The following is a 16606-nucleotide window of genomic DNA, read 5'->3' as shown; positions in this document are numbered from 1 at the left end:
CAGACAGCATGTGGGCACAGCTTGACCTTCCAGATCAGGCAGATTAAGAACATAATATTTTCTACACAGTTAATGCTGAGATGATGTTAATTACTTAGCAGACCCTAAATCCCACAACTGATTTTTTGTCATTTTGACAGAACAAGGGAATGATATGTCCAGTATGGAAAAGCTGGCAGGGAGCTAGCTGGCAAGTTTTCAAGATAGTGTGCAATTAGGAAAAAAAAAAAAAACCACAAAAAAACCAGAACGTCACTTGGGCTTGTTTTCCAACCAGACCACTTTTGAAGTGTCAACCAGCAGAGAAACTGAGTTTTAATAAAATAAAGTCTGTATTGCTCATTTCTAAATGCTGATGATGACTTGAAATACCCTGCAGTGCTCTTAATGAATTCAGTGAAAGCTTTGTCTTTGGTATCAAGTAAAGCAAGGAGAGTTGGATCAAGATTTGCAGACCTGGAGGTCAAAAGTAAGGCTCCTCAGTGGACTGGCATTCAAAAATACTGAGTATCTCTTAGCTGCACATGTGTTTCTATGGATGTGCATTATTTTTTAAAAAACAGAGTGCTAATATTGGATCTTGGAAGAAAATAGAGCTTGGAAATAGTTAACATTAACGATGGAATAACCATCTACCATTGTATAAAAATGGTCTATAAGAAGTGCAGTGCAGCTAGTTAAATGATGCTGATTGATAGAATCTGAACTGGAGCCTTCCCTTGCATTTCTTCCTGCAGTCTTCCAGACCTAATGCTGCCTTAATATACATTTCTGAATCTAATTGTTCCTGAACATGCAGCACTCAGATTTAAAGACTGATAATAAAATACAGTTGTCCCTGCACCCTGTAGTAAAATATTACCTTATCACTGGGGTAAAAACATGCTGCTTTGATTAAATTATAGTCAAACACCAAACTGTCTAAAAAATGGAAATCCCAAGTAAAACAATGGCAAATGTGAAAAATGTGAGAAAAAATGTTATGTAGATTACAAAAATAAAATAATGTAAGACGATTAAAATCAGTTGGCTTGTCTGTGGTCAGAGTACATGTGGAAGCTCCAACTGATATGCCTGATACAGGTAGATATTTCAAGATTTCCTGAATCATATTCTCACATTAAAATGTACTTGGCCCATAGTTTGTCATAAACAGCATGTCTGATCATGCCCAGTCCAGCAGCTCTTCAGATAGGTTGATGGATATAAGGAAAAACTGCAGGATGAGACTTTTAGCTGTTTTGGAAGTAGTTTTAGTCTGTCATTCTGTGCTGAGAATCTGTCTAGCCTTTGAGTGTTTCTGGAATTAAAGCAAACATGAAAAAAATACACTCCAGTAATGTTAGGGTGGATATATTCAGGGAATAACTAGGCTTCTGTCCTGGTTTCGGCTGGGACAGAGTTAATTTTCTTCTTAGTAGCTGCTACAGTGCTGTGTTTTGGATTTAGAGTGAGAATGATGTTGATAACACTCCGATGTTTTAGTTGTTGCTAAGTAGCGCTTCTCTTAAGCCAAGGACTTTCCAGTTTCCCGTGCTCTGCCAGTAAGCAGGTGTGCAAGAAGCTGGGAGGCAGCAAAGCCGGGGCAGCTGACCTGAACTAGCCAAAGGGGTATTCCATACCATGGAACGTCATGCCCAGTATATAAACAGGGGGGAGTTGGCCGGGAGGGGCGGATCGCGGCTTGGGAACTAACTGGGCATCGGTCAACGAGTGGTGAGCAATTGCATTGTGCACCACTTGCTTTGTATAGTTTAATTCTTTTAGTATTGCTATTGTCATATTATTATTATTATCATTATCATTGTTTTTCATTCCTTTCTGTCCTATTAAACTGTCTTTATCTCAACTCACGAGTTTTTTTTCCTGATTCTCTCCCCCATCCCAGGGGTGGGGGGGCAGTGAGCGAGCGGCTGCGTGGTGCTTAGCTGCTGGCTGGGGTTAAACCACGACAGCTTCCTCTCTGAGAGTACCACAGTACCACATGAGCATTACATGGAAAATACCATGAATGGAGGGCAATGTTATGCCAATTCATAATCCAAAACAAAATAGCAGCAACCCCTCTGCAGAACTACTTTACAGCAGAAGTTTATCGAGCCTTGGTAACAGAGGGTTAAGCTGCAGATCTTATAGTTTTATCACAAGCCTTGCAAATTTTAGTGAGAATTCTGTCCAGATTTCTGGGCTTACATTAATACAATAAATACAGTGTTTATTTCTTTGTAGCGGGTTGACCCTGGCTAGATGCCAGGTGCCCACCAAAGCCGCTCTATCACTCCCCCTCCTCAAATGGACAGGGGAGAAAAAATAAAATGAAAGGCTCGTGGGTCGAGATAAGGACAGGGAGATCACTCAGCAATTACCGTCACAGGCAAAACAGACTCCACTTGGGGAAAAATTAGTTTAATTTATTACTAGTCAAATTAGAGCAGGATAATGAGAAATAAAACCAAATCTTAAAACACCTTCCCCTCACCCCTCCCTTCTTCCCGGGCTTAACTTTACTCCTTATTTTCTCTACCTCCTCCCACCCCGAGCGGCACAGGGGGACGGGGAATGGGGGTTTGGGTCAGTTCATCACATGTTGTCTCTGCCGCTCCTTCCTCCTCAGGGGGAGGACTCCTCACACTCTTCCCCTGCTCCAGTGTGGGGTCCCTCCCACGGGAGACAGTCCTTCACGAACTTCTCCAATGTGAGTCCTTCCCACGGGCTACAGTTCTTCATGAACTGCTCCAGCATGGGTCCCATCCACGGGGTGCAGTCCTTCAGGAACAGACTGCTCCAGCATGGGTCCCCCGTGGGGTCACAAGTCCTGCCAGCAAACCTGCTCCAGCATGGGCTCCTCTCTCCACGGGGCCACGGGTCCGTAGGTCCTGCCAGGACCCTGCTCCAGCGCGGGCTTCCCATGGGGTCGCAGCATCCTTCGGGCATCCACCTGCTCCAGCGTGGGGTCCTCCACGGGCTGCAGGTGGATATCTGCTCCACCGTGGACCTCCGCTCCACCGTGGACCTCCATGGGCTGCAGGGGGACAGCCTGCCTCACCATGGTCTTCACCAGGGGCTGCAGGGGAATCTCTCTGCTCCGGCGCCTGGAGCACCTCCTCCCCCTCCTTCTTCCCTGACCTTGGTGTCTGCGGAGTTGTTTCTCTCACATCTTCTCACTCCGCTCTCTCTGGCTGCAACTGCAACTCCCCTGTAACTTCTTTTCCCTTTCTTAAATATGTTATCACAGAGGCACTACCACTGTTGCTGATTGGCTCGGCCTTGGCCAGCGGTGGGTCCATCTTGGAGCCAGCTGGCATTAACTTTATTGGACATAGGGGAAGCTTCTAGCAGCTTCTCACAGAAGCCACCCCTGTAGCCCCCCCCCGCTACCAAAGCCTTGCCACGCAAACCCAATACATTCTTTTAATAAGCATGGATTCCTAGACTTGTAGGGAGGTTATAGAGAGGCTTGAAAATGTAACCTGAGTGCACTCTACTGATTTAGAATACAAAAAAATTGAACAAAAGAAACCAAAAGATAATATTTTTGAACATTTCATGATTTTGAGAGCCTTACTCAGAGTTTTAGATTCTTGAGGATAGCAACATTAGCATAGTAATTTTTTGCAATGTACTACATGTCAAAATACTTCCAGTTAAGGAAAGTGATTTTAAAACACTTAAAAATAATTATTTTTATCATACCCATATAATTTAGGCATCATATGAAATAGGAACTCAAATAATATTATGTGGAAAAAGAATATTTCTTGAGCACCTAAGCAGTTCTTCCATTTTACCCATTAAAAAGGCATGCTGTAAAACAGAAAATGTAATACAAATGAAGAAATGAGCACCCTTAACAGGAAGCCAAGGTGCTGCTCATCAAAGGTTGATGATTGGAAGTGAGGAAAATTGTTTTCCCGCCCCAGAAAATATTCCTTAAAACTAGTAATATTTTTATATAGACATAAGCTTGAGACTTGAGGGTGGGGAAGACAGAAGTATCTGTGGGAACGAAACTGGAGAGAGGTTATCCCACAACATACAAGAGCAAGCAAGTAAGAGCAGATCTGAATCGAGCAAAAGGTCTTCAACCTGAGTTTCCCTCATTACAGTTAAATGCTCTGATCACTAGCTATGTGCATCTGTGGCAGAAAAGGTCAGGGATTCTCTAAATAATTGAACAGACATAGGGCCAGAAAATTAGAAGAGGTGATTCATTGGTCCAATGATTAGAACATTCAGCTTGAGTATAGATGACCTAGTCTGTATTATGACTCAGGCAGTCAACGAAGCTGCGGAACCTGGAGCTCCGAAACAAGCACAAAAGGCAGAGGATAGCAAAGACTTCTGGGGGCCTCAGGAGGTGAGCGACACCCACCACAGCAACTTGAAGAGGCCAAGGCTGAAGAGGCGGCAGCAGAATGACACAGGCTTAGTGCTCGGATGTGGGAGACCAAGGTTTAAATATCCATTTTGAGTCCAAAGTCACAGGGGAGAGTTACCCAGTTTCTTAGGAGGTGTCTTTTTCCCCTAAGTTACTTTAGGGTGATGTCCTCTGTATGAAATCTGTCATGACGAATGTCTGAATCTGTCCCACAAAAAGCTTTGATTTTAATGACTTCATATTTTCATCAAGAGATCCCTCTTTTCAGATATATATACAAGCAGCTCCATTTAGGTTAAAAGCAGAAGGTTCTAGAAGTTATAGGGAAGATGGCAAACTTGAATGCAGTATTTAATTGCTTTTTTCTCATTATTGAACTAATAATGGCGTAAATTCATAAATATATGTGAAAGTGATAAAAAAGCCCATTCATTGAATGCATGGAGGGTCCTGGTATGCAAGTTTGAGGCTAAACAACAAGCATCCTAGAAAGAAAGAAGGAAAAAATAATAATACCACTTAATCGAAAGAAGTGCTTATGCAAGCACATTCAGACTATAATGATAGTGCACTTTGAGGTCAGTCATGGAAATGTTCAGATTACATTACTGTCAAAGTTAATAGTACAACTGTGGATAGATCTAAACATAATACAACACAACAATCCAATAGACTTTTTAAAATTAATAAGGACATGGCCATAAGATGCTCATATCTTGTTACTCCAGATCTCTTAAAACTAAATTATAGCAAAATTTGATAAACTATGAAATGTTCATATAGCTAGCCCATTTTCCCAGTTAAAAGCCTCTTCCAAATCACTAACGCAAAAATTCTGAAGGGTGAATGGCATCTTGCAGTGGGTAAAAACAGGAAAAGAGCAATAAGGAGGCCTTTCTGCTAAAAGCAGCACCTTTTATTGGTTTCAGCAGGAAAAAAAAAGTAAATAAAACATATTTATACACAAATATAAATTGTAATATATGTAAGTACATATGTGTGTATATATACATATATGTGTTGAATTTTTTGGTGACAGAGACCAGAGCCAGACACTGTGAGGCTCAGAAGAGCAGTGGAGAGTTCAGAGCTCAGAGCAGCTGGATTCATCTGGTGAGGCCAGAGCAACCCAGCAGCAACAAGAACAAATGGTCATAGAAATCAGAACCCAGCCCTCAGCAATATTCAGCATAAGCAAACATCAGTGACTGTGGGGAAGACCGCTTCTTTCCTTGCCTGGACAGGTTCTTTATTAATATTAACTTGGAAGATAACATTAATCTGTTTATTTAGGCTTGGGAACCAGCGAGTGGAACAATGAATTGGATCAGAGAGCATGAATCTGTTTGTTTAAGCTTGCAAACATTGTACTGTTACTGGAGGTTATGTATGGTATTACTATTGATGAATCAGAGTGAAGGCTTACACATTCAAATAATATGATGCTAAGCACAGTGGCAATTCCTGTGCTACCTCCTGCTGCTCAAAAAAAAAGGTTTAGCATGGGCCTGTCTCAGGATCTTTAGCCAACTGCACGGTCCTGTCACTTCACAATAAGTTTTCTGCATCTAGTGCTGATGCTTCTCTCATTTTTTTCCATGCAAATAGAAAAGACACATAATTACAGTGTTAATTACAGTTTTGTAGATTAATGGCAAAATAACAAAGCAAGGAGTAATAGAGATAAAATCCGAATAAGAGAGTTGAAAGCAAGCCAGAATGATTTAGAAAGGGATGCTTAATTTCCCTACAGTCTAGAGGTTAGTACATTCCTCTTGGAAAGAGGAAGCCAAAATCAATTCTAAGAACAACTTTTATATTTCATTCAATGACTATTTGATGGAAAATACATAAGTGGCTGCTGGGGTATAGGCTAAGGCCAAGTTTTCCTTAGCCACTACAGTGGGATTGTGTTCACACTTAGGTTTGTTTTCATGGCTCAGTTCAATCTTTTGCTCATGTATTTGTTTCTTTCTTTGTCTAAAAGCAGAGAGGAACATTTTCAACAGAAGGGGCTGAGAATTCCTTTATTCTTTATCATTATAGCCTATAGTTATAGTGGTGATTTTTTTCTGGAGATGGAAGATGTAAGCTTGAATTTTCTGAGGCAGAGGAAGCAACTGAACACAGGTCTTCCCCAGTCAATGTGTTATCCACTGAATTATTGTACAAAGAGTAGGAAGGATTTCTTCTTGCAGTGCAACTTGAAAGGAATGTGATAGACAGCCTTGCATTTTGTACAGAACCAAGTGATGGAGAAGGTTGAAGCACAGACTGAGCCACTCTGAGCCCCCAAGGTTCCCAAGGAGAGCACAAAGCAGTTCATTAGTTCTGATGAAGCATAGCACAAAATAGAATCATAGAATCATAAAATCATAGAATAGTTTGGGTTGGAAGGGACCTTTAAAGGTCATCTAGTCCAATCCCCCTGAAATGAACAGGGACATCTTCAACTAGATCAGGTTGCTCAGAGCCCCATCCAATCTGACCTTGAATGTTTCCAGGGATGGGGCATCTACCACCTCTCTAGGCAACCTGTTCCAGTGTTTCACCACCCTCCTCATAAAAAAATTTCTTCCTTATATCTAGTCTAAATCTACCCTCTTTTAGTTTAAAACCATTACCCCTTGTCTTATCGTAACAGGCCCTATTAAAAACTCTATCCCCATCTTTCTTATAAGTATTGAAAGGCTGCAATAAGGTCTCCCCAGAGCCTTCTCTTCTCCAGGCTGAACAACCCCAACTCTCTCAGCCTGTCCTCATAGGAGAGATGTTCATCCCTCTGATCATTTTTGTGACCCTCCTCTGGAACCACTCCAACAGGTCCATGTCTTTCTTGTACTGGGGACTCCAGAGCTGGACGCAGTACTCCAGGTGGGGTCTCACCAGAGCAGAGTAGAGGGGCAGAATCACCTCCCTCGACCTGCTGGCCACACTTCTTTTGATGCAGCCCAGGATATGGTTGGCTGCGAGCGCACATTGCTGGCTCATGTCCAGCTGTTCATCCACCAGTACCCCCAAGTCCTTCTCCACAGGGCTGCTCTCAATCCCTTCATCCCCCAGCCTGTATTGATACTGGGGGTTGCCCTGACCCAGGTGCAGGACCTTGCACTTGGCCTTGTTGAACCTCATGAGGTTCACATGGGCCCACCTCTCTAGCCTGTCCAGGTCCCTCTGGATGGCATCCCATCCCTCTAGAGTATCAACTGCACCACTCAGCTTGGTGTCATCTGCAAACTTGCTGAGGGTGCACTCGATCCCACTGTCTATGTCATTGATGAAGATATTAAACAGTACTGGTCCCAATACAGACCCCTGAGGGACACCACTTGTCACTGATCTCCATCTGGACATTGAGCTGTTGACCACTACCCTCTGGATGCGACCATCCAACCAATTCCTCATCCACCGAACAGTCCACCCATCAAATCCATATCTCTCCAATTTAGAGAGAAGGATGTTGTGGGGGACCGTGTCAAAGGCCTTACAGGAGTCCAGATAGATGACATCCGTAGCTCTTCCCTTGTCCACTGATGTAGTCACTCCATCGTAGAAGGCCACTAGGTTGGTCAGGCAGGACTTGCCCTTGGTGAAGCCATGCTGGCTGTCTCGAATCACCTCCCTGTCCTCCATGTGCCTTAGCATAGCTTCTAGGAGGATCTGTTCCATGATCTTCCCAGGCACAGAGGTGAGGCTGACAGGTCGGTCCTCCTTTCTACCCTTTTTAAAAATGGGTGCAATGTTTCCCTTTTTCCAGTCACCGGGGACTTTACCTGACTGCCATGACTTTTCGAATATCATGGAGAGTGGCTTGGCAACTACATCAGCCAATTCCCTCAGGACTCTGGGATGCATCTCATCAGGTCCCATAGACTTATGTATGTTCAGGTTCCTCAGGGGGTCTCGAACCTGATCTTCTCTTACAGTAGGAGGGACTTTGCTCCCCCAGTCCCTGCCTTGAGGTCCATCCACTCGAGAGGTGTGGGAAGAGAGGTTGCCAGTGAAGACTGAGGCAAAAAAGTTGTTGAGTACCTCAGCCTTCTTCTGTGATGGGTTGACCCTGGCTGGATGCTAGGTGCCCACCAAAGCCACTCTATCACTCCCCCTCCTCAGCTGGACAGGGGGAGAAAATATAACAAAAGGCTCGTAGGTCGAGATAAGGGCAGTTTAATAAAGCAAAAGCAAAGGTCACACGCAAAAGCAAAGGAAAACAAAAGATTTTATTCTCTACTTCCCATCAGCAGGTGATGTCTGGCCACTTCCCGGGAAGTAGGGCTTCAGTACGCATAGTGGTTGCTCCGGAAAACAAACATAAATAACGAATGCCCCCCCTTCCTCCTCCTCCTCCTAGATTTTATGCTGAGCAGACATCATATGGTATGGAATATCCCTTTGGTCAGTTGGGGTCAGCTGTCCTGGCTCTGTCCCCTCCCAAGATCTTGCCCACCCCCAGCCTACTGGGTGAGGGGGGGGCAATGTTGGAGAGACAGCCTTGATGCTGTGGGAGCACTGCTCAGCAGTAGCCAAAACCCTGGTGTGTTATCCACACCTTTCTAGCTACCAATACAGAGCACAGCACTATGAGGGCTGCTGTGGGGAAAATTAACTCCATCTCAGCCACACCCAATACAATCTCCACCCCTTATTCCATACCATTTGCATCATGCTCAGGTCCCACATCATAATTTAATGCACACACATACATATACATATATCTTCTAACCATCCCATCGTATTTAATTCTCATTACTGAAATCCCTTCTTACCAACACTTATGATTTAAACTACATACTTAAACCACCTTTATACCCAACATACAGATTTACACATTTTCTCATTAACTACTATCCTCTGTCCTTTAACAGAGAGATATTACTCTCCCATTCCATGGGCTTCTTCCACTCCTCCAGATGTTCACAAACAGGCTATGACTTGGGCCCCATCTGTCAAGATGGATGTTCAGGACAGGAGAAGCAGTATGTTTGATTGTTGAGCACCAACACTGGCTTGGTTTGGGTCATCATTGCACTTGTCTTGTTCCTTGTGAAACTCACTCTTTGTCGGTTCAGGTCATTCCTGCTGCATTACTTCCTACAACGTACAACTCACATCACAGATTATTTTTCCCCCAAGGTTAAATCCCCTTGAGGCACACACCAGGTCTCCCCATCCTTCCGCATTACCCACCAAGTACACCCAGGTCCTTGAGCAAAGACAATCCCATGAATGGGTTTGCCTTTTCCCATGGGAGGAGCAATCCATACCGCCTTCCCCAGCCACTTCCCCATGTGCACTACGGGGACCTTATCTCCTCCCACAGTATGTAGGGGTTTTGTTTGGGCAGGACCAGGATGGTTAGCAGATCCTCTGGGGTTAACTAGCCAAGAGGCTTCTGCTAAATTTGTATCCCAGTGCTTCCATGCCCCATTGCCCAATGCTCTCAACATAGTCTTTAACAGTCCATTATATCTCTCACTCTTTCCAGAGGCTTGTGGGTGATAGGGGATGTGATACACCCACTCAATGCCGTGTTTCTTTGCCCAGGAGTTTATGAGGTTATTCCAGAAATGAGTCCCATTGTCTGATTCCATTCTTTCTGGGGGACCATGTCGCCAGAAAATTTGCCTTTCGAGGCCTAAGATGGTGTTTTGGGCAGTGGCATGGTTTACAGGGTATGTCTCTAGCCAGCCAGTAGTTGCTTCCACCATGGTGAGTATGTAGTGCTTGCCTTGGCGTGTTCGTGGCAGTGGTCCAATGTAGTCAATTTGCCAGGCCTCACCATATTGAAAACCCAGCCACCGCCCTCTGTTCCAGGGAGATTTTACTTGTGTGGCTCGCTTGATTGCAGCACATGTTTCACATTCGTGAGTGACCTGTGTGATGGCCTCCATGGTCAGGTCCACCCCTCGATCACGAGCCCATCTGTATGTTGCATCTCTCCCTAGATGTCCCGATGTTTCATGGGCCCATCGAGCTACAAATAGCTCACCCTTACGCTCCCAGTCCAGGTCCACCTGAGCTACTTCGATTTTGGCAGCCTTGTCTACCTGTTCATTGTTTTGATGTTCTTCAGTGGCACGGCTTTTGGGCATGTGAGCATCTACATGAGGTACCTTTAGAGCCATGTTTTCTACCCGGGCAGCAATGTCCTGCCACAATGCAGCAGCCCAGATGGGTTTACCCCTGCGCTGCCAATTGGTCTTCTTCCACTGCTGCAGCCACCCCCATAGGGCATTAGCCACCATCCAGGAGTCAGTAGAGAGATAGAGTAGTGGCCACTTTTCTCGTTCAGCAATCTCTAGGGCTAGTTGGATGGCTTTCACTTCTGCAAACTGACTTGACTCACCTTCTCCTTCAGTGGCCTCAACGACTTGTCGTGTGGGACTCCACACAGCAGCTTTCCACTTCTGATGGTTTCCTACCACACGACAGGATCCATCAGTAAACAAAGCATAACGCCTTTCATCTTCTGATAACTCATTATATGGTGGTGGTGCCTCTTGGGCACGAGCCACCTCCTCAGGCAATGCTCCAAAATCTCTGCCTTCTGGCCAGTCCATGATCTCTTCCAGGATTCCTGGGTGGCTGGGTTTCCCCAGTCGAGCTTGTTGCATGATCAGTCATACCCACTTACTCCATGTAGTGCTGGTTGCGTGGTGTGTAGAGGGGATGTTTCCTTTGAACATCCAGTGTAGCACGGGCAATCGTGGTGCCAAGAGGAGATATGCTTCTGTACCAACAACTTCTGAAGCAGCTCGAACCCCCTCATATGCTGCTAGTATCTCTTTTTTCAGTTGGGGTGTAGTGGGCTTCTGATCCTCGATACCCCCGGCTCCAAAACCCTAATGGTCGACCTCGGGTTTCTCCTGGTGTTTTCTGCCAGAGGCTCCCTCCAGGTGAGACCATGCTCCCCCGCTGCAGTGTAGAGTACATTTTGCACAGCTGGTCCTGTCCAGACAGGCCCAAGAGCTACTGCACGAGCTATTTCCTGTTTGACATGCTCAAAGGCTTGTTGTTGCTCAAGGCCCCACTCAAAATAGTTCTTCTTTCGGGTTACTGGATAGAGAGGGCTCACAAGCTGACTATAACCTGGAATATGCATTCTCCAGAACCCCCCACAAGGCCTAGGAAAGCTTGTGTTTCCTTCTTGTTAGCTGGTGGAGACATAGTTGCTATCTATCTTGTTGACCACATCCATGGGCATATGATGGTGTCCATCCTGCCATTTTATTCCCAAGAACTGGATCTCCTGTGCAGGTCCCTTGACCTTGCTTTTCTTTATGGAAAAACCAGCTTTCAGAAGAATCTGAATTACTCTCTTTTCCCTTCTCAAACACTTCTTCTGCCTTGTTGCCCCACACGATGATGTCATCGATGTATTGTAGATGTTCAGGGGCATCACCCTGTTCCAGTGCAGTTTGGATTAGTCCATGACAAATGGTAGGGCTGTGCTTCCACCCCTGGGGCAGTCGATTCCAGGTGTATTGGACACCCCTCCACGTGAAAGCAAACTGTGGCCTGCACTCTGCTGCCAAAGGAATTGAAAAAAATGCATTGGCAATGATGTCAATTGTAGCATACCACTTGGCTGCCTTTGACTGCAGTTCATACTGGAGCTCTAACATGTCTGGTACAGCAGCACTCAGTGGTGGTGTCACTTTGTTCAGGCCACGATAGTCTACTGTTAACCTCCACCCTCTGTCAGACTTTTGCACTGGCCATATGGGACTATTGAAAGGTGAGTGAGTCTTGCTGATGACTCCCTGGCTCTCCAGTTGATGAATCAGCTCATGGATGGGAGCCAGGGAGTCTCGGTTTGTGCGATATTGCCACCGGTGTACCGTCCTGGTAGCAATTGGCACCTGCTGTTCTTCAACTCGCAGCAATCCCACAACAGAAGGGATCTTCCGAGAGGCCAGGCAGGGTAGATAGCTGTTTGATCTTCTCTGTGTTCACAGTGGCTACACCAAAAGCCCATGGGTACCCTTTTGGGTCCTTGAAGTACCCTCTCCTGAGGTAGTCTATGCCAAGGATACAAGGGGCCTCTGGGCCAGTCACAATGGGGTGCTTTTCCCACTTGTCCCCTGTTAAGCTCACCTCAGCCTCCAATACAGACAATTCTTGGCATCCCCTGTCACTCCAGAGATCCAGATGGGTTCTGTGCCCCTATACCCTGATGGCACCAGCATACACTGTGCACCGGTGTCTACCAAAGCCTTATACTTCTGTGGGTCTGATGTGCCAGGCCATCGAATCCACACAGTCCAGTATACCCGGTCATCCCTTTCCTCCTCCTGGCCGAAGGCAGGGACCCTCTATTCCTGTTCCTGGTCAGAGTATTCGCTGTCTGACCCTTGCAGTGCCAGACCAGAAGTCCCCTCACCAGAATCAAGGGAGGCGATTTCAGTTCTTCTATGTCTGGGAGATCGCTGATTGCCTTCTTGTGTCTCTACAGCAACTATGCTGACAGCCTTCTTGGGTGACCCCTTCTTAACAGCTGTCTTTCCTCTCAGTTCACGTACACGGGCTTCCAGCTTAAAGGTGGGTTCGCCATCCCACTTCCTCATGTCCTCCCCCTGGTCACGCAGGAAGAACCAGAGTGCACCATGCGGCATGCGCCTGGGGCTCCCTTTCCCTCTGACCGGGGCAGGAGGGGACTGACTTCTTGGGGCACCCCTAACAGCCAAGGTGCTGTTCCGTAGGGATGAGGAGGGACAGAGATTTTCTTCAAAGTTTCAGAGTCAGGAAGACACTTTCTCCACAGTTGGTGTATCCATATCTGGGCAATACATCGCTGCCAAGCTGTTAGAATATGACGCTGGGGCACTTTGAATCACCTTCCTCCCCATGGCCTGTGTGCATAGGACATCCTCTGGATCTTTGGAGACCTCATCATCATCTAGATGACTGTAGATGACTTCCAGCACCGCTAATTCTCTCAGGTATTGGATGCCTTCATCTGCAGTAGTCCACTTTCCTGGGGAGCTGACAAGATCTTCCTTGAATGGATATCTTGCCCTCACACTTGAGAGGAGTTGTCTCCAGAGACTGCAAATTGCTGCCTCTTTTCCAATTCCTCTCTCAATTCCCCGGTTTCTAGCAAGAGATCCCAGCTGTTGGGCTTCCTTGCCTTCCAATTGCTGACTGTTGGCCCTGCTATCCCAGCATCGGAGCAGCCAGGCAGCAATCCGCTCACCTGGCTGGCGGCTGTAATCTTTCTGCATGTCTTGAAGCTCTGATGAGGTCAGGGACCAGGTAGTTTCTGCTTCCTGTCTGAGTTCTCTCATTCCTTCCTCCCATTTCTTTGTCGAAGGACCGGCTTCTTGATCAAACCTTTCCTCTTCTTCCTCCTCCCTTACTAATCGAGGGTATGGACCCGTTGTTCTCCTTGTCCACTGTTTCTTTTTCACTACTGGGGCAATTACTGTAGTTGTTGTTGTTGTTTGGGTGCCTATCTATCTCAACCGTGGTGTTCTCAGATGCAGTTTGGGTCCCTGCCTCAACCGTAATCCTCTGAGAATACTGAACTGTGGCTCGATAGGCACAGGCCAGGCCCCAGTACAGTGCTAGAAGCCGTTGGTTTTCATTGGGGTGGGCAAGGCACCCTTCTATCAGGTGGTGCGTCAGTTTGCCAGGGTTGCTTGCCTGTTCAGGTGTAAAGTCCCAGGCTATGGGAGGTGATAACTGCCCTAGGCACCTGCCCAAATCCTTCCACACACCCTGCCACCCAGGGACCGGCCGCCTCAGGGCACTTTTCAGTATTGCCTCACTCAATAGTTGTCTTCTCTTTCTTACACCAGGACGAGACCAGATTCCACAAAACCCATAATATGCCAACAGTATTAATTAATAGTATTAAACAGCTCACATAAGGGTGAACAAGGACCTCGGGAGCTTGCATAATAAAACCATCCACATCAATCCTGGGTAGGGAGAGGGAGATGTATTCCCTCATCCTCTCCACAAGATAGCTCCCGCAGCACAGCAAGGCCATCAATGCCAGGGCAAAGCACATACCCATTGTTTCTATTAACATGTTCCCAAGCTCAGCAAAATAAAGAGATAAGCAGTGCAGCCAGCAAACTCCGTGACCCGCACAGGAGCTTGCCACTTAATAACTACTATAGCTATAGCATGCTTAATACAAAACTGCTGTTGTTGAGCCCCACGTTGGGCGCCAAAAAGGACTGTGGTGGGTTGACCCTGGCTGGATGCCAGGTGCCCACCAAAGCCGCTCTATCACTCCCCCTCCTCAGCTGGACAGGGGGAGAAAATATAACAAAAGGCTCGTAGGTCGAGATAAGGGCAGTTTAATAAAGCAAAAGCAAAGGTCGCGCGCGAAAGCAAAGAAAAACAAAAGATTTTATTCTCTACTTCCCATCAGCAGGTGATGTCTGGCCACTTCCCGGGAAGTAGGGCTTCAGTACGCGTAGTGGTTGCTCTGGAAGACAAACGTAAATAAACGAATGCCCCCCTTCCTCCTCCTCCTCCTAGATTTTATGCTGAGCAGATGTCATATGGTATGGAATATCCCTTTGGTCAGTTGGGGTCAGCTGTCCTGGCTCTGTCCCCTCCCAAGATCTTGCCCACCCCCAGCCTACTGGGTGAGGGGGGGGCAATGTTGGAGAGGCAGCCTTGATGCTGTGGGAGCACTGCTCAGCAGTAGCCAAAACCCTGGTGTGTTATCCACACCTTTCTAGCTACCAATACAGAGCACAGCACTATGAGGGCTGCTATGGGGAAAATTAACTCCATCTCAGCTAGACCCAATACACTTAAGAATCTAAGTAACACTGCCTCTGCATCTTTATGTTCTGGCAAATAAATGTGTGTGTTACAAAGGTAGCTGTGTGTGCAATATTATACTGGGGCATCAGCTTTAATACTTAATCAGACATAAACCCAAACATTTTTACATACATTTTCAGCTGTGATCCAATAAGAACTGCAAATCTTACAGATGCTCATGCTTACTAGCAAGCAGTTATAAAGTGAACCCCCCCCCTAAATTTTTGATAGTATTTTCTTCCTTATGTGCTTTTGTATTGGGTTTGCGTGGCAAGGTTTTGGTAGCGGGGGGGCTACAGGGGTTGCTTCTGTGAGAAGCTGCCAGAAGCTTCCCCTATGTCCGATAGAGCCAATGCCAGCTGGCTCCAAGACGGACCCGCCGCTGGCCAAGGCCGAGCCAATCAGCGATGGTGGCAGCGCCTTTGTGATAACATATTTAAGAAGGGGAAAAAAACCCTCCGTAACAACCTGCAGCTGGAGAGAGGAGTGAGAAGATGTGAGAGAAACAACTCCGCAGACCCCAAGGTCAGGGAAGAAGGAGGGGGAGGAGGTGCTCCAGGCGCCGGAGCAGAGATTCCCCTGCAGCCCCTGGTGAAGACCATGGTGAGGCAGGCTGTCCCCCTGCAGCCCATGGAGGTTAACGGTGGAGCAGAAATCCACCTGCAGCCCATGGAGGACCCCATGCCAGAGCAGGTGGATGCACCCGAAGGAGGCTGTGACCCCGTGGGAAGCCTGTGCTGGAGCAGGCTCCTGGCAGGACCTGTGGACCCATGGAGAGAGGAGCCCACACTGAAGCAGGTTTGCTGGCAGGGCTTGTGACCCCGCGGGGGACCCATGCTGGAGCAGTCTGTTCCTGAAGGACTGCACCCTGTGGAAGGGACCCCACGGTGGAGCAGGGGAAGAGTGTGAGGAGTCCTCCCCTGAGGAGGAAGGAGCGGCAGAGACAAAGCGTTATGAACTGACCCAAACCCCCATTCCCCGTCCCCCTGTGCCACTCGGAGGGAGGAGGTAGAGAAAATCTGGAGTAAAGTTAAGCCTGGGAAGAAGGGAGGGGTGGGGGGAAGGTGTTTTAAGATTTGATTTTATTTCTCATTACCCTACTCTGATTTGATTGGCAATTAATTAAGTTAATTTCCCCAAGTGGAGTCTGTTTTGCCCGTGACGGTAATTGCTGAGTGATCTCTCTGTCCTTATCTCAACCCACAAGCCTTTCATTATATTTACTCTCCCCTGTCCAGCTGAGGAGGGGAGTGATAGAGTGGCTTTGGTGGGCACCTGGCATCCAGCCAGGGTCAACCCACCACAGCTTTACAGTATACATAAGTGGCTTTTGACTCTAAGGGTGTTTATTACGCAAGCGGACTCCTTATGGACTTAAGAGCTCTGTTTATAAAGTGGTTAAGCATTCACCTACTTTTAAGGACTCAAGTAAGTACACTA

Source organism: Gymnogyps californianus, unplaced genomic scaffold (genome assembly GCF_018139145.2).
Source record: "Gymnogyps californianus isolate 813 unplaced genomic scaffold, ASM1813914v2 HiC_scaffold_35, whole genome shotgun sequence".
In the NCBI taxonomy this organism is placed as follows: domain Eukaryota; kingdom Metazoa; phylum Chordata; class Aves; order Accipitriformes; family Cathartidae; genus Gymnogyps; species Gymnogyps californianus.
This window is presented reverse-complemented; position numbering follows the sequence as displayed.